The 11,591-nt window shown below is 35.6% G+C and overlaps 1 pseudogene; it reads right to left on the bottom strand.

Moving 5' to 3' along the window:
- Positions 1 to 1,367: 1,367 nt before the first annotated feature.
- Positions 1,368 to 2,139, bottom strand: LOC110210556 (ribosome biogenesis protein NSA2 homolog pseudogene; annotated as a pseudogene).
- Positions 2,140 to 11,591: the final 9,452 nt, after the last annotated feature.

Here is an 11,591-nt window from a genome sequence, read left to right as displayed (position 1 = left end):
TCTGCGTGGATCCAACAAAATAGGTACCAGAGAGAGGTACTGCAATATAGGCAGTCTCTCCCCTCTCTGAATTAACATCAGTATGGCTATGGAATTAATATTCCTAAGATAGATTTCAGCACTTCAGCACAGTAAAATCCCAGAAGTGGGATTTATGATTTTCGTATTACTTTGTATAACCTTATATTAACTTATTTGTGTGCATTTTCAGCCCCCTCAGTAGAGATGGTAATACATCCTTATGGGCAAGATTATTTTCTTATTTTTGTCTTTGGTCCCCAATGCCTAACATAATTCCCTGTACATAGTAGGTACTTAATAACTATTTATTGCATGTAATTTAATTCAACAAAAGTTATATACCAGATTTTTATAAAATTTTTTTTGTGGGAAAATCAGATTCACTTGATAGAATTTTAACCATTGCATAAATATCTTCAGTATTCCCATACTTTTAAGTACATACTTTGAAGGTAACCGACAGGCCTCAAACCTATCAGTGAGTTAGTAGGAAGTCTCCCCCAAGCACATGAAGACTTCCCTAGAGGAATGGGCAGATGAGAACAATTTGTTCCAATGGCCATGAAGGTGGTGGAAGCAGATACGTGGAGCACTTAGAACTTGGTCAGTCATCTAAGACACAAAGTCAGCCACTGCGTCCTGTGCCATTGCTAGTCATCCTGACTTTTGTCTTCCCACTGGACTTTGATGACTTTGTAAGAGAGAGTGAGGCTGACAGCTTGGTGCAACCCTGCCTCACTTAAATCTAGTTCATGGGTAGGTCAAGGCATCACCCCTTGATGTCGTTAGTTCTCTTTGAAGTGGAGGATGAACAACTTTAAGGACATATACTATGGATATTTTTTTTTCCATCAGCACAAATCAGAACCCCTCCATAAATTAATGAATGGGTTCCAAGAATAAATCACCAAAAAATGTGTCACCCTACAGTCAACCTGGATTAAGCCTCTTTGAATTTATTTTGTTTGGCTGGTATTTAACAAATAGTCATGCATCCCATCACTGGGAACATATCTGAAGTCTTTCCAGCTTGGCTTTTCCAGCTTTTTTTTTTTATTACCATTCCAAAACAGCAAAAAAGTCTCATAAAAGAATGGAAAATAGTGTCTCATATCCTTTCCAAGTTGACCTCAAATCAAAATAACTAATGTATAGAACTGGGTATTTTAAAAGAAATATGTAAGATAATAAGTAGCATTTGCCTAAAAACAGTAGACTTCATTTATAATCAGGTTTGGTAGAATGGTTATGTTCCATGATTATTCAACAAAGTAATTATTGCAGTTTTCTTGATATATTATAGAATCTTTAATAATTGTCTAGAATGCAGAACTTCATTCTGTCAATCAAACAAGCAAGACAGCATTTATATATCTGTCGTTTTCTGAATTGTTGGGAAATATTTTCCCCAGAGAACTTTGCCTCTTTCTGTCACCAAGCCCAGCTCACTCACATTCACTTCAATGACAATACCTTTGGTAATAATACCTGAAGTTATAGATAGTGGGAATGAGGGATTCTGCTTCGCACCAAGTATGGGTGGGCAAAAAGTGGCTTCAAGTTCAGGATGAGTGACATGAGCTTCTTAAAACACAAACCCATTAACCTAATAAATCTTTCACATGTCCGTGCTTTTCAAATAAAGCCATCCGCAACAAATCAGACTTCAGTAACCATTCTTTTCTAAGCTTTCTTCTTGCTCTTCCCTGTACGAATATCCTTTAATACTTCTGTTTCTTCCTGGGCACGAACTTTTGGCAAGGGCATTTCCTGTTTGCCAGCTTTCTCTTCTGATTTTTGTTTAATCGTGTTAGAAAGGACTTTTGCTCAGGATTATCCCTCTCCATCCAGCAGATATGCAGGTACTGCTTCTTGGGGAGATTTTCATTAATCTTTTGCTGGGTACTTCTCTTCTCACGCATGTCGATAGTCTTTTTCATCTGACTTCCCAGCAAGACACTGTTTATGGTAGAATTTGGCCTTTAGACCAATCATTCTCTTTTCCTTCTTTGAATGTTCATAAGTCTCTCATCTTTCCTTCTTTCTCTTTTACTCTTGGTAATCCAAATAGTAGCCATATCGTCTTCCGTATAACTCTTCACATTCATTCTATGGCATGGGGACAGCTGGGGAGTCATTGAGAGCTGCTGAAAATGCCTCCAAATTTCAGACCCTCTGCCATTAGCAGAAAAAAATCTTTTAAAAAATTTTTTTCCTTGAAAACTGATTAATTTATTTTTAGGTTTCAACATTCACTTCCATAAGATTTTGAGTTTTAAATTTTCTCTCCCTTCCACTTCCCTCCCTTGCCCAATATGGCATGCAATCTGATATAGGCTTTACTTATATCTTCATATTAAGCATATTTTCTCATCAGTCATGATGTAAAGAATAATTAGAACTAATGGGAGGAATCATGAGAATGAAGTGATAAAACAAAACAACAAAGGAAAAAGAGAGCTAATAGTATGCTTCCATCTGCATTAAGACTCCATAGTTCTTCCTCTGGATGTGGATAGCCATTTCCATCTCGAGTCTTTTGGAGTTGTCGTAGATTCTTGCATTGCTGTGAAGAGCCAAGTCTGTCATAGTCAGTCATCCCACAATGTGGCTGTCACTGTGTGCAATGTTTTTCTGGTTCTGCTCATTTCACTCTGCATCAGTTCATTGTAAGTCTTTCCAGGTTTGTCTGTGTTTTTTTTTTTTGTAAGTCTGCCTGCTCCTCATTTATTATAGCACAATAGTATTCCTACTATTCATACACATTATATATCATACAATACATATATTCATATACCATAACTTGTTCAGCCATTCCACAATTGATGGGCATCCCCTCAATTTCCAATTCTTTGCCACCACAAAAAGAGCTGCTATAAATATTTTTGTACATGTGGGTCCTTTTCCTATTTTTATGATCTCTTTGGGATACAGACCTAGAAGTGGTATTGCTGGGTCAAAGACTATGCACAATTTTATAGCCCTTTGGTTATAGTTCCAAATTGCTCCCAAAATGGTTGGATCATTTCACAACTCCAGCAAAAATGCTTAAGTAAGGATCTGTATACTTCTTCCTGTTTGAGAGGTTTTGGGGAGAGGGGAGAATGGCAGGGAGCAGTGGGCATGTTACAATTAAATAAACACCATTTATTAGTCCTTTAGGGGAAAGTTGAAACATCAAAAGGGAGATGAATCATAACTGCCTATACTCTTTGATTCCTGAACCCTATTATTGGCAAATTTTAATTATCTACACAATGTACTAAATATTGTATAATTCAAGATACTCAGGTTGATATATTTTCTAAACAAATAAATATTCTAAATAAACCATTCAGTTGAGCCCAGGAGCCAATGAATCAATAAATATTCTGTTCAGTTGACTAGTTATCAGTGTTCATTTGCAGAGATATATACATAAATGCACAAATGGTCATACTGGCCCTGTCCAAACATATGGAGTATCTAGGTCCAATTTAATCCATTAAGTCTAAAACTCAAATTTGAACTAAATAGAGGAATTAAATATTTCCCCAAATGGAGATTAGTTCTAGTGCCTCAGTTTGATTTTCAAAGTCAACATAATAAAAAATTTAAAGTACTATGTTCCATAAACAGTTTTGAGTTATTATTATTTTATTTATTCTGTGTTTTATAAATCAGATTCATTTGCATTTGTATTAAAATTAGCTTTCTTTAAAATTCTATAAAGAGAGTTCTGGTAGTATGACAAGATAAGAAGTTGTATATAAGCCCAGCATCGCTTCATCACTTCACAAGAGTGAGAAATGTGCCAAATAAGGTAAAAGAATAACAGCCAAAGCTTGAGAATGGAAAGAAATCATCATAAGGAAAACTATACAGAAAAACTGAGACTAAAGAAATGAGTAAGCAAAAAGCCTCCTAATATAATGAAAAAATACTCTGGAGTGAAAAATGTGAGGAGAAATCTTTATATGAAGAAGAAAGGAATGATAATTCAACAACTTCAAGTAGAACCTCAAAAAAGAGAATGGAAGAACTCTAAAACCAGTGGTATGCTCAAACTAGTTCACATTGGCTTGAAAAAAACAACTATTAAATTTTAGTGTGAATATTTAACCCTCAGATAGTGGCAATTGATACAAATCAGGAACTGATTTTTTTTTGTTGATTTTCTAGACTTAAGTATTAATAATTCAGATTAAAGTATGTTGAGAGAAATGATTATTTTCTTCTTATTAATAAACAATTATTAGGAGATTATTTATTTGTATGGTTTTTCTCTTTCTATTTCCTCATTCAGAGACCAGTCCTTGAAGTCTCTGAAGACTATGAGATTGGCCTAACACTCTGGGCAGGACTGTACCCAATAAGGAGAGCTTACTTCTGATTAAAGTGTAAGTACAGGGTGAAATGCTGATTAATAGGCTTCACAGTCTACCAACAGCAAGGAATACCAGATTGAAATCATCTGGAAAGGTAACAGAAGACTGTCCATTTTCAAAACAAAACGAAACAAAACCTTCAAGCAGCCAGAAGGAGACAAGTCACTTTATAAGCATTATTTAGCATTACTCATCAATTTTGATTGAAAGAAAAGACTGGAATATTTTGTACTGAAAGGCAAAGAGCTTGAGCCTAGGAAAAACTTATTCTGCAAAGCTAAAAATAGCATACTAAATGTTTAAATGATTTTTTAAAAGACACTTAAGGACTTACAAAATTTGTCTCAGAATTGAACTTTTTTTCAAAATGCAAATGCAGTAGAGGAAAAAAAACCTTAGAAAGAAAAATTGAATTAGGTTGAATGGACTAGGAAATATAAGTCTGGAAAGGGAAGATAAGATCCCTTGGTAATATCACCCTTGCTAAGGGGCATGGAGGAAAAAATCATCATGGGCTTGGATTTGTGGAATGGTATTTATTACAAAAGGAGATGGCAGTAGGAGAAACAGAATTATTCTTTCTTGAAATTAGTGAATTGTAAATATATGTCATTCAGCTTAAGACATGAGAGTGGGGGGGAAGCTCATAAACTACATTTTTATCTAGCCTAGGGAAGTAAGTAGTAGTAAAATCTGAATAAAATACTCAGGAACTGATCTGGAAAGGAAAAGTAGAGGTCTTTCTGGAGTCAAGGATGGAGTTGGGAAAAGGATTGTTTCAAGTAAAATCTTTTGGGTAAATCTTAATTTAAATTTTTCTGAAATGGAGGTATTCCAAGATACATAATCCTACAACACGGTCAGAAAAATATTGCTAGAAAGATGGACCATTGGTATAGGGAGAAGATCCAGATTAATAAAGGCATTGTAAAATTTCTCAAAGGTAATATTTCTGATAGGCAGCTAAGTGGCACAGTGGATAGACTGCTAGGCCTGGAGACAGGAAGACTCATCTTTATAAGTTCAAATCTGGCTTCATACACTACCTGTGTGACACTGAGCAAGGCACTAAAGCCTGACACATTCAGTTCCTCATCTAGAGAATGAGCTAGAGAAAGAAATGGCGAACTATTCCAGTATTTTTGCCAAGAAAACTCCAAAATGGGATCATGAAAAGTTGGATATAACTGAAATGACTGAACAACAACAATCCTTTCTGACTCTTCCTGTTCAGTTGTGGACCAAGGTCATCATCAGTTTTTAGTGTCTATCCAAGGTATATGTACTAATAAATAGTTTTATGCATTGTCCATTTACCTTTTCATACTTATATTTGCATTTCATATTTTGGATAATAAGCATTCTTCATCCACTTGTTTTTTCCTGTGAATGCAGTTGGCAGAATACTTTTTAGTGATTATGGATTTCATTAATAAAGGCTCTATATGTTCTAGAACTCATTTCGTAAAATGAATACGAGATCATCTGAAAAGAACATCTGTAGCAGAGGTGTCAAATACATACCCATGGGCAGCACTCCTGAATGCATCTGAACCAGATTAAAATGTAATTGGGAAGGAGGAGCCAAGATGGCATAGTAAAGGCAAGGACTTGCTGAGCTCTCTCCCAAACCCCTCCAAATGCCTCCCGCCCCCAACTTAGTAGGATTTTGGTTTTTTTTCCAATTACATGTAAAGATAGTTTAACATTCACTTTTATAAGATTTTGAGTTCCACTTTTTTTCTCCCTCCATCCCCTCCTTCCTTCCCGAAATGGTAAACAATCTGATATAGGATATACATGTACAATCATATTAAAAATATTTCCACATTAGTCATTTTGTGAAAGAAAAATCAGAACAAAGGGAAAGGCCACAAGAAAGAAAAAAAAAGGAGAGAAAATAGTATGTTTCAATCTTCATTCAGACTCCATATTCTTTTTCTGGATGTGGATAGCATTTTCCATCATGAGTCTTTTGGAATTGTCTTAGATTATTGTACTGCTGAGAAGAGCTAAGTCTACCAAAGTTGATCACTGCACAATGTTGCTATTACTGTGTGCAATGTTCTCTTGGTTCTACTCACTTCACTCAGCATCAATTCATGTAAGTCTTTTCAGTGTTTTCTGAAATCTACCTGCTCATCATTTCTTATAGCACAATAGTATTTCATTACATTTCTATACCACAACTTGTTCAGTCATTCCCCAATTGATGGGCATCCCCTCAATTTCTAATTCTTTGTCAACACAGAAAGAGCTGCTATAAATAGTTTCATGCATACAGGTCTTTCCCCCCTTTTTATGATCTCTTTGGGATAAACCCAATGAGAAAACTGCTGGGAAAACTGGAAAATAGTATGGCAGAAACTAGGCATAGACCAACATCATACACTGTATACCAAAATAAGGTCAAAATGGGTACGTGATTTAGACATAAAGGGTGCTACCATAAGCAAATTAGGAGAGCAAGGAATAGATTAGCTGTCAGATATATGGAGAAAGAAAGAATTTATGACCAAACAAGAGATGAAGAATATTATGAAATGCAAAATGGATAATGTTCATCACATTAAATTAAAAGTTTTTGCACAAACAAAGCCAATGCAACCAAAATTAGAAGGAAAGCAGAAAGCTGAGAAACAATTTTGCTACCAGCGTTTCTGATAAAGGTCTCATTTCTAAAATATAGAGAGAATTGAGTCAAATTTATAAGAATATAAGTCATTTCCTAATTGATAAATGGTCAAAGGTTATGAATAGGAAGTTTCCAGATGAAGAAATTAAAGCTATCTATAATCATATTAAAAAATGCTCTAGATTACTATTGATTAGAGAAATGCAAATTAAAACAACTCTGAGGTTCAATCTTACATCTATCAGATTGGCTAATATGACCAAAAAAAAAAAGGAAAATGATAAATGTTGGAGGGGATGTGGGAAAACTGAGGCACTAATAATGCATTGTTGGTGTAGTGTATTGATCCAACCATTCTGGAGAGCAATTTGGAACTATGCCCAAAGGGCTATGAAACGGCGCATACCTTTTGATCCAGCAATACCAAATGCCTTTAAACAATGATTTTAAACAAATTCTAGAGTGCAAAACCTACAAAAAGATGGAGGGAAGTGATTTTCCAGCCCAAGACAAATCAGAAGGTTGTCAGGAAAGGTCTGCTGCACCAGGGTGAGAAAGGAGCGCAGTCCAGCACAGGCTGCACCAGTGCAGACCAGGACACTATGAGCAGGCCATTGAATCCGTGGCAGCAGTGGCGGTTTCTAGACTTCTCAGCCCACAGATGCCAAGGACAACTTAGAAAGTTGGTAGAAAAGTCTGTCGCACCTAGGTAAGAGTGGAGCACAGTCTAGCACAGGCCATACCAGTGTAGACCCAGCCCCAGCAAGTCAGGAGCAGGCCTTGGGAGCCACTGAATCACGAATAGCAGTAGCTATCTCCAGAACTCTTATCCTACAGATGGTAAGGGTGTTGAACAACAGATCGGAAGGAAATTACAGGGGTCTCTTTGCTAGCACTGAGGCAGGACGCTGTTGCTTTGCCCTTACTTGGATCCAGGTCATTGTCCTGGGTGTCAGTCCTAGGGTGAAGAGGAGCACTACCATACCAGATCTTGTGGCCACAGTGAAGCAGGAACCCTTCTCAAAGTTTCAGGGCAGAAAAGAGTGCTTTTGGTCACTCACAGACCAGAGCATAGGCCAGGAGAGTAGGAAAGCCTTAGATCATACCACTTTGGAAGAACTGAAAACTTTCAGATCCCTAGAAGTATCTCTGAAAATAGCTGTACAAAACCCCTGAAGCTTGGGACAGTTCACCCTCCGCCCTGGAGGCAGAGCTCTTCTTTAGCGTAGAGTTAAAAGTCAAGTAATAGGCTGGGGAAAATGAACAAACAGAAAAAAAATTCTGACCATAGTTATTATGTTGACAAAGAAGATCAAAACACACACTCAGAAGAAGATAACAAAATCAAAGCTCCAACAAAAATATGAATTGGTCTCAGGCTGTGGAAGAGCTCAAAAAGGATTTTGAAAATCAAGTGAGAAAGGTAAAGGAAAAATTGGAAAGAGAAATGAGAATGATGCAAGAAAATCATGAAAAAAGAGTGAATAGCTTGGTAAAAGTGACGCAAAATACTGAAACGATGAGCTGAAAAACCTGGAAAGACTTGAGCTGATGCAAAGTGAAATGCACTATCTACAAAGTAATAGCAATATTGTAAGATGATCAGCTATGAATGACTTTGCTATTCTCAGCAATACAATGATTAAAGACAGCTCTGAAAGACTTACGGTAAAAAATGCTATCCATCTGCAGAGAAAGAACTGATGGTGTCTGAATACAGATTGAAGCATACCTTTTTTTAGTTTATTTTTCTTGAGGGCTTTTCCACCCTTTGATCTATGTTTTCTTTTACAACATGGCCAACATGGAAATGTTTTGCATGACTACACACGTATAATCCAGATCGAATTGTTTCCTTTTCAATGAGGGGTGGAGTGGGGCCAGGAGTAGGCAGGGAGGAAGTAAGGGAGAGAATTTGGAATTCAAAGTTTTAAAAACAAATGTTAAAAATCCTTTTTACATGTAACTAGGGAAAAAAATGCTAAATATTGGTCAAAAGATTTTGCATTAGAAAAATGTAATTGGGAAATATTTAACAAAATAAATAAAAAACGTAATAAAACATAGATTATGTTCATAGATGTTTTCCTAAGTTATTATGAGGCCTGTAGGAAACCTTATGTATGTTTATTGCTTTCTCTCTCTTCTTCCCAATTTGTTTTTCTTTGAGTTTGACATCATTGATCTGGAGGACCTTAACATCCACAGAGCATCCTTCTTCCATTTGGACTGCTCTGGACATCCAAATAGTGGTGGCAAACACCTTTTTGGAGCATATGTCTCTCTATATAATGCCATGATTAATATTAGAGATTAGAGCCAAAAGAATGATGTGCCTAAGGACTAAAATCAAGACAAAAATAAGAGAGGAAACTCAAGTCAAATAGAATAGGAAATGTTGGTACCATAGTGTCATAGTTTTTGTTGTTCAGTAATTTTTCAGGGTGTCCAACTCTTTGTGACCCTGTTTGGGGTTTTCTTGGTGAAGTAATGGTTTGCAATTTCCTTCTCCAGTTCTTTTTTACAGATGAGGAAACTGAGACAAACAGAGTTAAGTGACTTGCCCAGGATCACACAGCTAGTAAGTGTCTGAGACTAAATTTGAACCCAGGTCCTCCTGACTCCAGGCCTGGCACTCTATCCATTGTATCACCAAGCTGCCTATAGTGTTGTAGTTAGAATGCACATTTTTTTCTGTTAATAAATTACAAAACTGGAAAGTAGCTATTTCACATAAAACCTTTACTGAATCTTTATATTTGGACCAGGCCAATATGACCATTTGCACATTATGTCATTATGAAAATGGACTGCTTTCTACCTATATACCAAATAGTGTCTATGGTTCAAAACATCTTCTGAGAGAAATAGGATATGAAGGAATTTATTTAACAGGAAAGAAATAATCCTGACACACTTGTTTCTCTCTGGTACTTCATACAAGAAGAATGATTCACACAAATATGTAATGTCGGTAGTTCTGAATTTCAGTTAAGTAGTACTGCCACAAATATTCTTAGTGTAATTAAACTTATCTTCTGATAGTAAAAACAAACAAACAAACAAAAAACCAACCCTCCAAAATATTTCATGTCTTTGACACATAGTTTGAAATATTGACTGAAAGTTTTCCAATTAACTCATTTTGGGAATACATTGAAAATAAAGATTTTATTTCTCTTTATAAATTTCTAGCATAATACCCTGCATGTTTTAAGTGTTATGTAATTATTTGTTGAATTGAATTGAGAATTATATGAACTACACATTTAATGTTCATTATATGTTGTCCAAGGTTAAGTATTTAACAAACATCACTAGATGAGGAACTGTCAGCCTCTCATTCATCAACCTCCAGTGACCCTGGTAAGCAGATAATAACTTCAGCGAATATACCTCCTTATATGTAACAACTGTAGATCTTGGTAAGGGATTTTGTTTCAGATTTTACCAGATTCAATACTAATAATTTTCACCACTGGAGGTCACTCTTTATCTACATATTACAGTAACTTTTTTTTTTTTATATAAAATAGACAAATATGGTGGGATGCATAGTTTTGCCCTGTAAACAAACATTAGGGTAAGGAAAGCCTAAATTTAGAATTCATTTCCCATAGACTAAAATGTAGTAATTGTTTAATTTACATAGGCAAATTTTAAAAAGGATTGACTAGTAAATATATTTTAATTGATAAGGTTATTTTAGAGCAGGAGTTGTTTTTTTCTCTTTGTTTTTCTTTTTCTTTTTCCCTTTTAATAGTATTTTATTTTTTTCTAATTACACATAAAGATAGTTTTCAACATTCATTTTTATAAGATTTTGAGGTCCAAATTTTTTTTCCTCCCCTTCCCTTCCCCCTTCCAAGATGGCATTCAGTCTGATATGGGCTATACATGTACAGTTATATTAAGCATATTTCCATATTAGTCACGTTGTGAAAGAAGAATCAGAATAAAAGGGAAAAACAACAAGAAAGAAAAAAAAGGAGAGAAAATAGTATACTTCAATCTTCATTCAAACTTCACAGTTCTTTCTCTGGATGTGGATAGCATTTTCCATCATGAGTCTTTTGGAATTGTCTCAGATCATTGTATTGCTGAGTACAGCTGAGCCTATCAAAGTTGATCATCATACAATGTTGCTTTTGCTGTGTACAATGTTCTGCTGGTTCTGCTCATTTCACATAGCATCAGTTCATATGTCTTTCTAGGTTTTTCTGAAATCTGCCTGCTGATCATTTCATATAGCACAATAGTATTCCATTACATTCTCATACCACAACTTGTTCAGTCATTCTCCAGTTGATGGTCATCCCCTCAATTTCCAATTCTTTGTCACCAAAAAAAAAAAGAGCTGCTTTAAATATTTTTGTATATGTGAGTCCTTTTCCATTTTTTATGACCTAGTAGTGGTATTGCTAGATCAAAAGGTATCCAGTTTTATAGCCCTTTGGGCATAGTTCCAAATTAGAACAGGAGTTCTTAACATGGGGTCTATGACCCTGGCCCCTAGGAGCCAGGGATAGATTTTAGAGAGTTTGTGAACTTAGATGGAAAAACATTTA

The sequence above is a fragment of the Phascolarctos cinereus genome, unplaced genomic scaffold (genome assembly GCF_003287225.1).
Source record: "Phascolarctos cinereus isolate Bilbo 61053 unplaced genomic scaffold, phaCin_HiC Scaffold_9;HRSCAF=440, whole genome shotgun sequence".
NCBI lineage: Eukaryota > Metazoa > Chordata > Mammalia > Diprotodontia > Phascolarctidae > Phascolarctos > Phascolarctos cinereus.
The sequence above is the reverse complement of the archived record's forward strand: the minus strand, read 5'-3'. Positions and strand labels throughout refer to the sequence as shown.